General features: G+C 30.4%; 1 protein-coding gene across 1 annotated transcript in view; it reads right to left on the reverse strand.

Moving 5' to 3' along the window:
* Positions 1–10,337, reverse strand: part of LOC146532003 (G-protein coupled receptor dmsr-1-like) — a 35,055-nt gene extending 24,718 nt beyond the window's left edge. Inside the window, exon 1 of the mRNA XM_085196974.1 lies at positions 10,243–10,337. The gene's annotated coding sequence lies outside the window, so the exon portion shown is untranslated. The remainder of the gene's footprint in view (positions 1–10,242) is intronic.
* Positions 10,338–15,656: the final 5,319 nt, after the last annotated feature.

Raw genomic sequence — 15,656 nt, forward strand, 5'->3', positions numbered from 1 at the left:
GGACGAGAGCTTAAAGCTCAGCTCAGAGGGACCACTAAAGAAACTCTATTACTTTGCTACTAAAAGGGACACACATTGTTATTTTAGAAGTAAATCGAGCAAAGTATTATGTACGGAATATTAATATGTAGAGTTAAACTTTATAATTATTATTTCATGGCATTCAAAATCTTAAAAAAACGTTCTCCAATCACTCTTGACTGAGGTCGTCATGGCGCAGTGGTACAAGCGACTGTAAACGCGAGGGTGGTGGGTTCGAATTATTGGTTTAAAATAAAATTTGACGTGTATATGAAATATGAAGGAAAGTAAAGTATTTTCCCTGTATATATTAGCTTAGGTGAGAAGAATGAGTTGGGTCACTCCTTTTACAATATTTTTGTTTGATAAAAAGTCTGTCTAAATAATATTAATATATATTTCATAAGTAGAGACTAGTAGAGATTGGAGAATAAAGTAAAATATACGTCACGTTAACAAAAGACAAACTGAAATATGAATATAATAGTGGATGTCATAGCAACTTCCATTGTAGGCGTTGTTTTTGTCCTTTCCAGTGTATATAATTTTCTTTAGATACAAAGGCTTTCACAGTAATAAAATAATATTATGCTTACTTAGGTCCATATTATTTAAAAATTGTTGTAAATGAATGTACTTATTTATTTATTAAGTTAGTTTTAAATTCGAATATAAATAAATAAGTCTAGTCGTGAAAACGTGCGTGTGTTAGCGCGACAGGTTATTGGTTCGATTCCCATTTCAGAAAATATTGGGAGAATTCGGCGGAAAATGGGAACGGAAGAATCCTAATGGGAATGAAATGTCTTAATGCTAAGGTCTTAGGTTCCCTCTACTTACCCAGTTATTTTATATGCATATAATGAAAATAAATAAAAATTTAATAATTATTGTAGTTCAAACGCCGTAGAAGCGCTATAACATAACATACGAAGGTTGTGGATATGCATTACTAAACTTTTAGGAAAATATATAAAGTAGTTTGCAAGTTGCATATAATAGAGATCGGTTATGGCACAAGTGTGTGACTGTAAACGTGAATTGTGGGTACGATTCCCGCTCGAGAAAATTAAATATTTAATATTTTCATTTTTTTGCTCTAGTGTTAACGCAAAGCGCAGGATGGAGTTCCACCACTCAAACACTAAATACCTCTAGAATACGGAGGAAAATGAAGAGGGGAGTGTTTTAACAGTAGGCTCCCTCATGTACTTGTAGGAAAAGCAACATATAATATTAACTTGATTGATTAAGTTGAAACGTCGCAAGATTTAAGCCTTCCCACCATAATAACTTATAGCTACTTTATAAGAAGTAACTTTAGATGGGTGACGAAAATTGTTTGTATTCACAGTCAGTAAGTTCAGCTCATTTTATGCCAAAGTTTGTGTAACTTCTAGAAGTTTATAAGCAAATAACTTAGAATGGAAAACTTTTACAACTTACGAATATGTACGTTCAGCTTTCATCTCGCAAGATGTTATATATAAATATTTTTATGATGTTTTTTAAAATTTTAGTCAAAATGTCATTTTATAATTTTTAAATTGTGGATTTATTGAAATTGTATTTTTAATGTTGTATATTTGTTACCACAAAAGGAATGAAAGTCTCTTGGGATTTTTCAATTATCACTGTAAAATTTTATTATGTAAAAAAAACTTTTAAAATTCTATTATAAAAAATATCTAAATCGATAGTAGATATAAAGAAAAAAATTGCTATAAAGAGGTTGACTATTTTTCGTCGTATACTATATTGCAGTTCTTTATCCTTCGGTTTTTTATTAACATTGTTAATTACCTCGCAAACGTAGATATGCAAATATAATGAAAACTATGCTGTTAATTCAAAAACATTAATTTTACTCATAACTATTTTATTTTCTATATACCATAAATATATATGTGAAAGTAATAAATAATAACACAAAAAAAATATGTCTATAATTGTATCATAAAATATATTATTGAAATAATTTTAGGTATGAAATTCAAAGTAATTATAATAATATACGGTTATGGATAGTGATTAACGCCAGAATACTAATAGGATTAATGCTAGATCGTAAACATTTGTGTTTTATTATTGAAACAGCGAAAATAACTGTGCTAATTTTTTTTGTATAATATTGTAACTTTTTAACACTATATACTTTTATTACATAAAAGAAATAAATTTTACACTTTTAAATATAAATTGTTATAAGAAAATACATTTAAAAATATTATAAAAACTATTTATTAATAAAGTATTTTTTTTATTTATTTTTCTATTTATTATAAAATGTTTCAAGTCAAATTGCTATGAAACTTCTAAAAAGATATATCTTATTGTGGTGGTGGTTGTTATTAGAGCGCTATTAGAGATATATCGATAAATAACTATATATTTTTAATCTGTTGCCGAGCGATACTGTAAATATTGGCGGGAAAACGAAAACTATTTCGTCTTGTATCGAAATTAAATATAAATCGAAATAAAATGTAAACCGTAATTCTAAAAATTAAATTAAAATTTTAATTTAGATGGTGCCATCATTTACAGAACAGAATTATATACCAAAATGTTCATTATATACTTCTTCATGAAATACAATAAGAAAATCACCGTCCTCGTGATGTTAAAGCTCTCGGAAAGATAAAGAATAACTGCTGATAACAGGTAAATATTTACTCCTCGGATCTTTACAAATTTCGTTTAATGTTGCAAGTAAAAAAGAATTATTAATGTTTAATATATTCTAACAATGCAGTTTCATATAATTATGAACATACCCTTACAACTAGAATTTCAGTATAATATTTTCCTTTATTTAACCTAACTCTCATAGGAAGTAAGCAAACTTTATATCTCTACCGTAATAAAACTGTTGAGTTCAAAAAATTTATTTATTAAAAATATTTTCATAAAACGTCGTTTGCCTTTGAATAAGCTATGCAATGCGATACACCGTTTCCTTTATTTATATTGTTTCGTGCCAGTATTGTTTCATCATATTCAATGCATACAAAATGCTTAGTTCTCAAAAGAAAATTAACTTCATTAAATTATCCCGCACACAGCAAGGTAGGCAGAGGGAAGCTAGCGTTAAGAAACTCCGTTCCCCACATTCTGCCTAGTTCTAAAGGCATTGCGTGTTGAGTGGCAGAACTCAACGCCGCGCTTTGCTTCGACACCAGAGCGAAGAAATGGAAATATAAACGTAAATAAATATTTCACTTCCTCGAGTGGGAAACTACCAACCGTCGCGTTACAGTCACACCCTTGTGTCGCTGGGCCACGATGGCCTCACTCGTTTAGTTCTCTATATTCACAAAAAAATATTAGAATTCTAATTCTAAACTCTCCGTTTTCTCCTTAATTACGTAAAACTATACTATACACCTGGTGATCGCAAATTTTCTGGTCCTTCCTCATCTTGTTTACCCTTATCAAATTTTGAAATAATTAAATTTATATATTGTAAATTGTAGATAGTAAGTAAAGCTTTCAAGACAGATTGGTTTAGTTACCTTAAAGTCTGTTAGACCTGCACGTGGCAAGCCTCATGAATAACTATTATTAGTTTCTGTACGGCATGCGGTCGGAGACATTTGTCAACGTTTACTTCAGTTTCAGGTTAAACGAGTATTATAAAAGAAATAAATACAATACATTTTTCTTTTATTCAAATCGTCGTTTAAGATTTATAAGCTTTGTTAATTAAACTTTATATACATATTTGCGCTTATATTTTATTGTGTTTTGTTTTTGTTTTTTTTTTACTGTCGCCTTTGTTTTTTTTTTATATGATTATGACTTATATGATGATTTTTATTTAACTGTTATATGAGGCTGTCTTGGCACAGGGGCTCAAGGGTTTAGCTGTAACGCGACGCTTGTGGGTTCAATTCCCATAAGAGTAATGAATTATTATTTATTAATATTTTCATTTCTCAGCTCTAGCACCAAGGCTAAATCCCAGCGATGAGTTCTACCATTCAACACGCAGTGCCTCAAAAACTTCAATGAAAAGTGGAGAACAAAGTGTTTTGACATTATGTTCCCTCCGCCTACCTCGCTTGGTGCGAGTTTCAATTTTATATAGCTTATATAAACAACATCTTCTAAAGGGAATATATATGATTTATAACTTATTTTCTTTTCAACCATTTCTACTATCCTATAAGCATAATACAAACATCTAACAAAGTACGAACGAATAAAACTAAAACAACTAGCTCCTATGACGTTTACTCTAGGATAAAGCAGATAATCGTACACGAGCCCGGAAATAAGGCAAACAGAACTTATCTTGCCTGACAGAGATAATTTTAACGTAGGTTTTTTCTATGCCTATAATACTTGCCAGCTTTGATGTTTTTTTTCGAATATTTATTTATAAGATACAATAAAGTTGTATGTATTAAATACTGATAAAGTAATATATATTAAAAAAATAATAAGCTTTCGTTGGGTAGGCAGAGGGAACCTAGTTTTAAGAGACCCCGCTCTCCACTTTCCGCCGAATTTTACGAGGCTTTACGTTGAGTAGCGGAATACAACGCCGAGCTTTTGCCTTGGTACCAGGGTGAAGAAATGAAAATATTAATAAATAATTAATTATTCATACCCCTGAGTGGGGATCGAACCCACAACTGTCACATTACAGTCATAACGTTATGTCCTTGTCCCCACCTCACGACTGTATGCTACGATAAGATTTGTGGATGAGAATCAATTGTTTTCACTTCCTCGCTGTGATAAATTGTAGCGATGTATTGTACGTCCCGAAAATTTGGTAGCGAAGAGCCTTAACTCTATGTTCTATATGCATACGCCGCTGCATGCATGGAGTTACTTTAGAGAAATTAAAAGACGGAAATACTTTTAATTGTTTATCTAAAAACATATTCTTAAATATTTAACGCCGTAAATAACAAAAAAAATAATAAAAAGCTGTAAGATTTCTGTCTAAAATTCCTTTGTAATTTTATGTAGGTAGATATTGAAATTTATATACAAATAATCTTCTCAAAAAAGTTTTATTCGCTGTTAATTTTGGCATCCGTAGCAAACTAATTTAGTATATGGGTCATAATCAGAAAAGTGGACATTTTCGAATTCGTAACGTAACTGATGAGTAACAACACTGATAATGTTTGTAACGAAACTGATGACATAAGGCATTATACACAACAAAATAAGAATATTATATGAATAAAACTATTGTTGTTTTTATTTAATGAGACACAAATTAAAATTTTAAAGATTCAATCGTTGAATTAACAGATTATAAATGTAAGAAAACATAACAAAGTGACAATATTAACAATATAATAATGCTACTTCGTAATAAACTTATATTTCTAGAGATCACAAAGTTAATGATAAAATTAAATCCACTTTAAAATATATCAAAATTTGAGTCGTTATCACTGAAATTAAGTTTAATTCTTTGTAAGTGTTTATTCCGCATATCTTCATATTTAATAGGATTGGTCTTTTTAAGATGTTCTCTATATCTTTATTGTCTTTTAGCATTTGATATAGGAGCCATGACGGTTACTGAAAATAAAAAAATATGTATCAATAAGTATTTAATAATATTTTATGTTTATTGTTTAGATCTTTAACAACGCTAGTACAGAACGTATTTGTTTTTAAATAAAAGCCTCACCCGCTTGAGCTACATATTTATTAATTCACTATCTGCAGAGAAAAAAATAGTAATTACGAAATCACAACTAATTTCAGGAAGAATAAAAAAATGTTTTTAACTAAATCGGTTAAGCCGTTTCTGAGATAAGCGTGCACAAACACATTAGACAAACAAGCAAACAGGCAAAAAACTTAAAAATCATTATTTTTACTTACTTTACGTTATCAAAAGTCACCAATTATTTTTTTCATATGCCAGTAATTTTTTTTTTATATACATATCTTCCGATGGTAACGTAATTATGAACTAGGCTTCATATTTTCTCAGTTTCGTTACGTAACGAAATATAACGAAATTGAGAATGAAGTCTGAGAAATTCTAACCTTTTTAAATATTTGCTCATAAGCCATGTGTTGCATGTGCAAGCAATGAAGTTCTTTTTTGAGATTTTGTACAAAGAAGCAAATAACATAAACAAGAAAACGAAATTATAGAATACTTACCAAAATAAAAGCCGTTTATAACCCTGAGATGTAATTTCACGCATTCCCTCTAAAACATTTGAACCCCTCAACTACTGCGAGAAGACCACTTGTTGTAGCTACGATAGCATTGACTTTTACAATAATGGTGCCACAATAAAAACTAATATTAAATACCATTCAAAATAATTGCGTTCATAATTTAATTGTACGTTACTAGCCCTGAGTAACAAAAAGACAATATTTTGGGACAAATTTACTTAATTCACATATATTATTTATTAAATAATGTATCAATAAAAGTAGTTCTATTTAATATTATGCATAAAGTAAAGTAATATAAACATATCTGAAATCAAATAAAACCATAAACATTCGTAACAAATCAATTTTTAAAAAGTAAAGTGGTGAATGGGACACGAAAAATTGTATGGAAGCATTTTGAAAGGTTTTTTGCAACTAACAAAAAATACTATTATTTGCCATAATACATTTAAAATATTACAAAAATCTTTAAGTTAATAAGTAAATTTATCTTAAATAGCAAAATATTTAAATTATCTTTAAAATTGTATTTTTAAAACGCATTCAAAGTAGCGGGACAAGAAAAGACACAAAATGTACACTTTTTCTGATTATGACCCATATACCCACATACTTCACAAATGTAGGTCATGAAGACAAGTGAAAGATATGTTAACTATGAAAGTTTTCTCTTAAACAAGCAATTACAACGCTACAATGTAATCTTTGCCATTAATTAGATTACAGTTCTATTTCTCTCGTTCGTCGGATTTATTCAACGGACTTCCCTTAAGCTTTAAAAATCCACCTGCTATCATTCTTGTTAGTGTAGTAATTCTTCTAGCAGTAAAGTTTCATTAACTCACTGGATTCTTCCTAGTGGCTTCCATATACTAGCTGGTGTGATTGAAACTAGAATCAAGACACTCCTTTCCCCTATTTCAAGTAGTGACTCGAATCTCAGTGGCTTGCAAGGGTTTGCTGACTTACATTTCAACGCTACGATTTGCGTTACATGAGTGGGGGAAAAATAATTAACAATTTAAATGAAAATATATATTATTATTATAAGTACCGAGTGGAAATCGAATTTACAACCATCGTCAATACAGTCAGGAAGCTTAACAACTGAGCCTTCATTTTTAATTATATTTATTTTCAATTGAAATTCCCAGACCAGTACGCAAGGAATAACTTTCGCTAAGGCGACATATTACTATTTATTATTATTTCGCGTTCATAGGATGTACCATATTTTTATATATCAATAGAAAATTTTCATCACGCTCAAGTTTTGCTGAGGTGGAATTTAATTATGTCTCATACATTAGCTGGACATTTATTCAGTTCATCAGATCTTCAATTTTTATATTTCAATGGAAAATGCTTAGTACAAATGTTGTTAAGTTATTTCTTATTGTCTAGGTGGTACTACTGTCATATATAGAGCCTGAGCAGGCAAGGCAGGATCCAGAACTAAAAGCTCATGCAAGCTGATTTTCATTCAAATCCGTTTAGTCATTTGTGCAGAATATGTGCGTACAAATGAACAGAAGTTTAAAAAAATCTTATATAGTGCTTGTTCTATTACCCCACCCCCGCGGCTTCGCCCGCTTGAACTACATGATTATTCATTTAATAAACAGAGTGGATTGACAATCAATTATACATAAAGACAGACAGACAGACAAGAAATTAAAAATATATATTTTTGGTTTCTATTATTCTTTTTAAGTGTCCCTCTATCCATCTCTCATATCAAAAATACTAAACGTAGAGACAAAATATTTTTACTGTTTTATTATAAGTATAGATTATTATTTTTTCGTAATAATCTTTAATGTACAACCACAGTTTTTTTATTAATTTATTATAGATATTTAACGATTTTACAGGTTGACTATAATTTAAAATATTATTTAAATTATCGAGCAATAATGTCGGTCGTTCCAAGATTTGTAGACGTCGTTCTAGATACTTCACTAAGCACATTCATATTTCATATAATTCTAGTTGAACATTCCAACTAAGTTTTATTTCCATTCAAATTATTTCAGTTACAAGTTTCTAACTAATTGTTAGACGTATGTTAACTATAACATACCTTTGTTCATGTCTGATGAAATATGTTCCGTACAACAAGTTTACGTAAGTTTATGTAAAATTTAGGAGAAGGAGCTTTTGCTTCTGTAGGTTTTCATCATGATTTAAAGGTAAGCACTCAACTCAGTACATTTTTTTTACACGCATAGTCTCGAATTTAGGCAGATGTTCCTACGTTTCCACTTTTTGTACGGTTTTAGGGATATTGTGTCTTCCTAACAGAGTCAAAATGAAAATATTAAATAATTCATTCCTCCGAGTGGGAATCGAATCCACAATCGCTGTGCCGTTACGCCACGAGGGTGGTTCAAAACACGAAGATTGTCTAAGAATCGTTTGTCCAAAAATAATTTCAATAGTATACAATTGTACGAAAATAGAATAGAAAACGTAGAAGAAAACAAAATTTATAGCATTTTTTTATATACATATATATGAAATCGTAAAATATTCCAACTTAACCCATAAATCTATCAATATTTTTCATTTATTCATATGTTTGTGATTCACAGAGCGGTGAACCGTATAATTTATTTCGTGAATTACTTATTCTCATGACATTGTCATGTGAACGCTCGCGTCTTTATTATTTTTAATGTTGTCTATGTATGCGTTTTATTAGAGCTATTTGTCAAATCAAATTGTTTTTCCTATTAATTATATCTATATACCGGATCTATAGGACAATTAGGACTGAATAACAAATTATAAACAAATATTATTGTAATTGAATTGATTTATTATAAACTAGCAACACGCGGCTTCGCCCGCTGTAAATTAATGATGAATCTTTACATTTTTTGTAGCATATTTTAATTTAAATCCGTTCAGTAATTATTCCACGGTGGTGGAACAAACATACTTCAACTTTACATTTATAATGTTGAACTGATTATTCATTAAAGATCCATTGGGTAGGATATTAAAATTTCTATGAATATAGTTCATTTTCACAGTACTTAGATCCAAAAATTAATCCGCCAGAGCCGGTTTAGGCCAACATAGCATCCATATTGTAAAGCCTTTAAATGTTATATATATATTGTATTTTACGGATACAGCATAAAATTATTCTAACTAGGAATTAATATAAATGAGATAGTGACGTCCAATAAAAAGACATACGAAAAGGTCTTATATATATATATATACGTAGATTTAAGATTTTTTAGTTTCGCACTTACTGCTATTATTTAGAAATGAAAATTTTTATAAATCAAAATTCGAGCATTTCAAAGGCAATAATTAATTACTTATTATTTCCATTTCTTCGCTCTGGTTTCGAGGCAAAGCACGGCGTTGAGTTCTACCACTCAACACGCAATGCCTTCAGATTTCGGCGGAAAGTGGGGAACGGAGTATTTTAACACTAGGTTCCCTCCACCTACCCTGCTGTGTGCGGAATACAGCTAGAAGTTGAATTGAATTGAATTACAGAACTAAAATAATCCCTATTTTTGAAAAATCACTCGAGGATAGAGTTACATACAGGTATAATAACTAACTACTTCGAGCTTTTTTTTGTGAGCCTATAAGCATAAGTAAAACAATTTTGAGGTATTTTTTTTATTTAATATTATTTTTTATTTCTCTTTATAACATGTAACAACTACGATTAACTTTATTAAAATAAAATTTAAATAAAAACCTTTTTTAATATTTGCTAACAATATTGTTTATCTATATTAACGTAATATCTATCTAATCTACATACACAGTCAATATTAAAATATCTTTTAATAACAAATATATCTAAAGCACCGGCCACATTATCTAGATTGTTTTATTATGTTCGAGGATATGAAGTTTCCAACAATTTCAGTATATCCAAATAATAAAAAATACATTTTATATTGTTTTACTAAAATATCATATAATAATATTATTATATTATATTCTAATTTATCTAGGAAATAATTATAAAACTTAGAAAAATAATGTAAAAATTAAATATTTTTCAAAACATACCTCAAAAGTACGTAATAATGATTATTAATAATTCACTTCAATCACAATTAATATAACAATTATAAGTTCACTTAAAGCACACAAAAGTTTATCATACGTTTATATATGTAGCTTTGGAAGCGAATACGACCCGCTTCAGTGAAGATACGGTCGCAACTGAAACATAGCCAAGGGCTCAACCTCGACTTGCCTTAGGAACTCAGTACTGAAGTTTAGGAAATAGAAAAATATTTTTAGAAATATTTGTTTTTTTATAGTTTAAAATTATGAATTTAGTATATGTGAAGTATTGTTTATTAATATCTAGTAATGGGTGACAAAATTGTTTAGAAACAACGTATACGAAAGAGGTTTTTATCATTTACTATTTAGTATTTAACATTTTTAATTTAGGTGTTTTTTTATTTATGTAGTAAAAATGTATAACTTTTAGACTTTTAGAGTAAACAAATGAATATTAATAATACTCCATTCCCCTGAATGGGAAAGTTATTATTAAGAATATATATAATATTCTAAACATAAATAATGAAACGGTCGCCATAGTTTAGGACGTGTCTAACTGAACGCGATGGTTGCATAATTAAATAGACGTTAATAGACACACTCTAATAGTAACTAAGTTTATTATTCATACAAAGTTGGCTGATTGGAATCAATATTAGTATTGTTATTTATAATTATTTAGCTATACGCTGTATGCTGCTCATTGCAGGGTAGGCAGAGGAAACCTGGAAAACAGCTGCTTGCTGTCGGTAACAGAGGTAACGGCCTTAACGGGTACGAGGCCTCAGCTGCATTGATGAGACGAGGAAGTCACGGTGAGAATGAAGAAGGACGTGCTCAGTTGCTTTGGGCATGTCGAGAGAGTGAATGATGAAAGAATGGCAAAAAAGATTTATGCAGGAAGGGTACGAGGGTCGGTTGACCTTCGCAAACTAGTAGTATCGATGATACTGCGGGAACGTCACGTAAAAAGCATGAGTACCCAAATGAGAGCCTCGAAAGAATTTTTTTTTTTAAATATCTCACATGTATATTCTATGTTAAGAACCATAGTAAATCATTTTTAAAATAACGTACAAGCATCAAATTATAATTAATGAAAATCGTTATCACTGTATAAACGTAGTGTGTAAATTTATTTTTCTCCTATATCATATTAAGCCAATAGAAGCAGTTTCTTTTAAGTAAATATTGTTTACATTACATGGATAATTTTTAAGCAAACTGTAAATTTAATGTAAAAATTTTATACAAAAATCTACATTTTTAAATGTTATTAAAAAAAATATTTGTATATAAAAATCTATTATATAAAAAAAAATAAGGCCGGTTAATCTATCTATTATAGAAGCTAAAAAACCATAGAATTCTTGTATAATATACTCGTAAATGTTAAGGGCAGTGGTAGCGCAGGGGCACGACTAATTATGAGTTCAATTCCCACTTAAGAAAATGAAATATTTATTTAAATTTACACTTACAAAACTCAACTTAACACGAAGCGTCTTAGCACTAGGTTACCTCTGCCTACCCTACTGTGTGTGGACTACTGCTTGAAGCTGATTTATTTTATTCATTTAGTTACAAAATGATTCATAATATTTCATAGGTTCAATAAGAAAAAATATTTTAAAAGTAACCACAACCACGCATAATATATAGTTTATAAATATATGGACATATATGTAGTTCTCAGCAACATGTTAAGTTATTACAGGCGTAAATTAACTGGAAAACTAAACAAGAGAAGGTGACAACTGACAGGTGAGAAACGGCGTATGCTAGTAACGTTGTTTTATTTTATTTACTCCTGAAATATTTCAAAGCAAAATTTTATTTCACAAACTACGAGTGAACCTTCTGAACTGAACAGCGGAACACAACGCAGTGGTTTGTCTCCCAGCTCTCGCACCATCAACCACTGTATTTACAGTCAGACGATGATAAATTGATGCCTCAAACTGACATTATATTGCTAATATAAACAGTCCAATCATGCCACAGGAGCACAATTCCTACTCGAGTGCGTCAACGCAAGCAAAACACGGCGTTAAGTTCCGCCATTCAATAGGCAGCTGTTTCCAGGTTCCCTCTGCCTACCCTGCTATGGACGGGAAACAGAGTGAGGCTAAAAAAAGGAATGTAAAGAAAATTGTCTGTGCAAATTCTGGAAAATGGACGAGAAAGACAAAATAACAGTATAACAAAAAACAACAATAATTGTACAACAATAACAACAATGTTAATTACATTGTTGTTATTGTTGTTGTTATTGAACGATGTATTAAATTACTTATGATAGATTATAAGAAAATAAAAAATGTGAATCTCGAATAATTTTTGACATTCATATCTCCTTTATATAACAAAGACATTTAAGATTCTTCGCTAATTATCTTTTGTAACAGCTTATTGGCTCGTAAATTTTATGTGTCAATTTTGCGCCACTATTTTTTATATGTAGTAAATATCTCATTTTATAACTTCTTTAATGTTCTATTCAATAGACTTCAATAGTCATTAAATATGAGGCACGTAAATTAATCATTATTTAAGCTAGAGAACGTAAGAATTAGAAAACAATCTGTTGTAGACTTCTATATCTCGAAAAAGGGAAAACTTAAATAATCACTTTCTTCTCCGTTTGCATGTCTATCTCTCTGCCTGCCAGTTTGAGGGGAGGTAGCAACCTGAAATTAATAACTATAACCTGAAACTAATTTGAAATATCCAAGTCTATAGTTCCTTGGAGCACAGAAAAAAATATACTTTTAAATCGACGTATCGCCACTCAACAAGCAATGCTTCGAGAATTCAGAGGAAAGTGGGGAACGGAGTGTCTTAACACTAGGTTCCCTCTGTCGGAACCCAACGCGACTAATATAGTTTTTGTTTTCTGGTATTTCTATTAAAAATATTTTACGATATTATTAATTCAGGTGAAAATGTATTCATTATTTTACAAATGTTATTATGGCTTCGATGTTAATCTATTTTATCATTGCTTCGTCTAATTTCCATGAATTTAAATTCAACGTGCAACCAATAATAATTATTGTGTTTGTTTATGTAGAACATAAGGTATGATGGGGTTGGCAGGCGAATTTTTGATGTGTTAGTTACAGTATAAAAAAATCGGTTAAGTGCGAGTCGGCCTCGCCTACCGAGGTTTCTGTGCCAATTTCAGGATTGTAGGTCAACGGGAAGAACAATTTAATAATAGTTGACAAACTTAAGTTTCCGGGACTAATATAAGTTTGTAATTTCTATGAAATACATAAATTTTCATTGACCTTTTGGTATCGTAAGTTCTCACTTCGTGTCAAATTTCATAAGTGTAGGTCCACAGGAACTACCCACAGCTTTTGATTACGCGGAGAAATGCATACACGGAGAAAATCGATACATATGTAAATGCTCGTTTCTATTGATTGCATTGACTTAGAAGAATTCGGCGAAAAGTGGGGAACAGAGTAAGTGTACACTCTACATTCCCTCTTCTTCGCGGGATACAGCGCAAAACTCATTTTAGGCACAAATAATTCAGTCAAAGTTACGTAAATAATTACTTTTAAAATAACCATTCTGTTTTCGTACAAAAAAAACTAGTAAATGTACCGGACTTCTCACAGTGTCCTTATCGTAATCTTGCAATTAATAGAATGAATCCCTTTGTTTAATTAAGAAGGGGAATCCCAGGACTTAAGGCAGGAAACTTTAAGCCCTCGCCTATGACCTTCCCTTGATCTCGCGACTTCGATAACCTTGTAGTTGAGCGAGTACCTACAACTTAATAAGCGCGGCGTTAACTTCCGAAACTTGACATGCAACGTCTCGAAAATTGGTGATATAAAAAAGGGAATGAAATATAAGAAATCTATATAAAAACATAATAAATATACGTTAATATAATTCTCAAGCACTTTGTCAATTTATTCAAAGCTGAAATACAAGAAACAGTTTACCAGAAATAATTATGGGGACCAACAAAATAGATTAAGTAATACGATTTCGCTTCTCCGAGTCAAATTAAATTTCAATCGGTCTTATATAAATTAACATTGTTTACATTTTGTTGGTTTCATCTCATTAAGTTTCCTTTTGTTTGGAAACATCAATATGGAATTGTGTGAAAATTTCAGTGGATTGAATTGAAATTTTCATTATATTAACAAAAATATATATTTGATTTTTGTCATTTCGGAGGAATGAATCGTACATAATATACTTTTTTTAAATTAGTGAATCAATTTTACATTTTTAAATATAAATTATTATAAAAAAAAATACATTTAAAAATATAAATAACCATTCATCCGAGGGCGGGACAAGGGTCCAAGCCATCGGTGGCTAGGGCTCCAGAGAGAGGAACCTCCGCACAATACGCGCCGTCTCAAGTAACACTGCCTTCTATATCCGGTTCTTAAGGCATTATTTATTAAGGTAAAGCAAAGCGCGGCGTTGAATTCCGCAATTCAAAACGCAATGCCTCAAAAATTTAGCAGAAAGTGGAGAATGGAATATCTTAACACTAAGTTCCCGCTGCCTACCCTGCTATACTCGTAAACGGAATACAACGTAAAGCTGAAAAAAAGAAAGATAATGATTATATAATATTCTCTTTAAGGTTATTGAATATCAATAAAGGTTGTAGCAATTATTTGTACCTATCTACTATATTTTTAGACGGGAGTAATTTGCTGAAAGAAATAAATTATCCTTTGAACAATGGCGGAAAAACGTTATATGAAACGCTATTTCCATATAATAGAAAATTGAAAACTGACTTGTCTATAATTACTATTTATTTAGAAATTTATTATTTAGCCTTAATATTGTACGTATATTAAAGATAAATATCGACTAACTGTCTATGTTAGCTCTTTGTCCATGTCATTGTTGTCACGTTGAATTAGCTTCCTGAGGCGATCAGAAAGCTATCCGCCTGACGTAGGTATAACACCATGTATTCAGTTATACAATAAAGACATGCCCATTAATTCTCTAAATATTATGTCAATATAAAGAAAAAGTAGTACCAAAAACATACATTTTAATTAATTGTAGAGATGCTGATTAAGGCTTTAGTGGGTTAAATTAATTAAGACACTAAGATTTGGTCTCTCTAAGCATATAAAGTTTCGTGCGCCTAGATCTAGAATTGAATTGAATTGAGCTAGAAATAAAGACTGTATGAAACTTTCTTTTGCTTAGCTAAGGCCAACACCACCAATCATCGATTTTAGTTAATTAAATTTCCTAATGAACCTCACCTTATGATGAATTCATCATTTTTTTATCAGCGTCACGCTGTAGCAAGCTCTTAGAACCTAGTGTTAGAACACTCCGTTTCCCATTTTCCACCAAATACTGAAGAAGAAAAAAAAAAAAAAAAAAAAAAAAAGAAC

The sequence above is a fragment of the Heliconius melpomene genome, chromosome 14 (assembly GCF_056956725.1).
Source record: "Heliconius melpomene rosina isolate 202511_hmr_F chromosome 14, ASM5695672v1, whole genome shotgun sequence".
NCBI lineage: Eukaryota > Metazoa > Arthropoda > Insecta > Lepidoptera > Nymphalidae > Heliconius > Heliconius melpomene.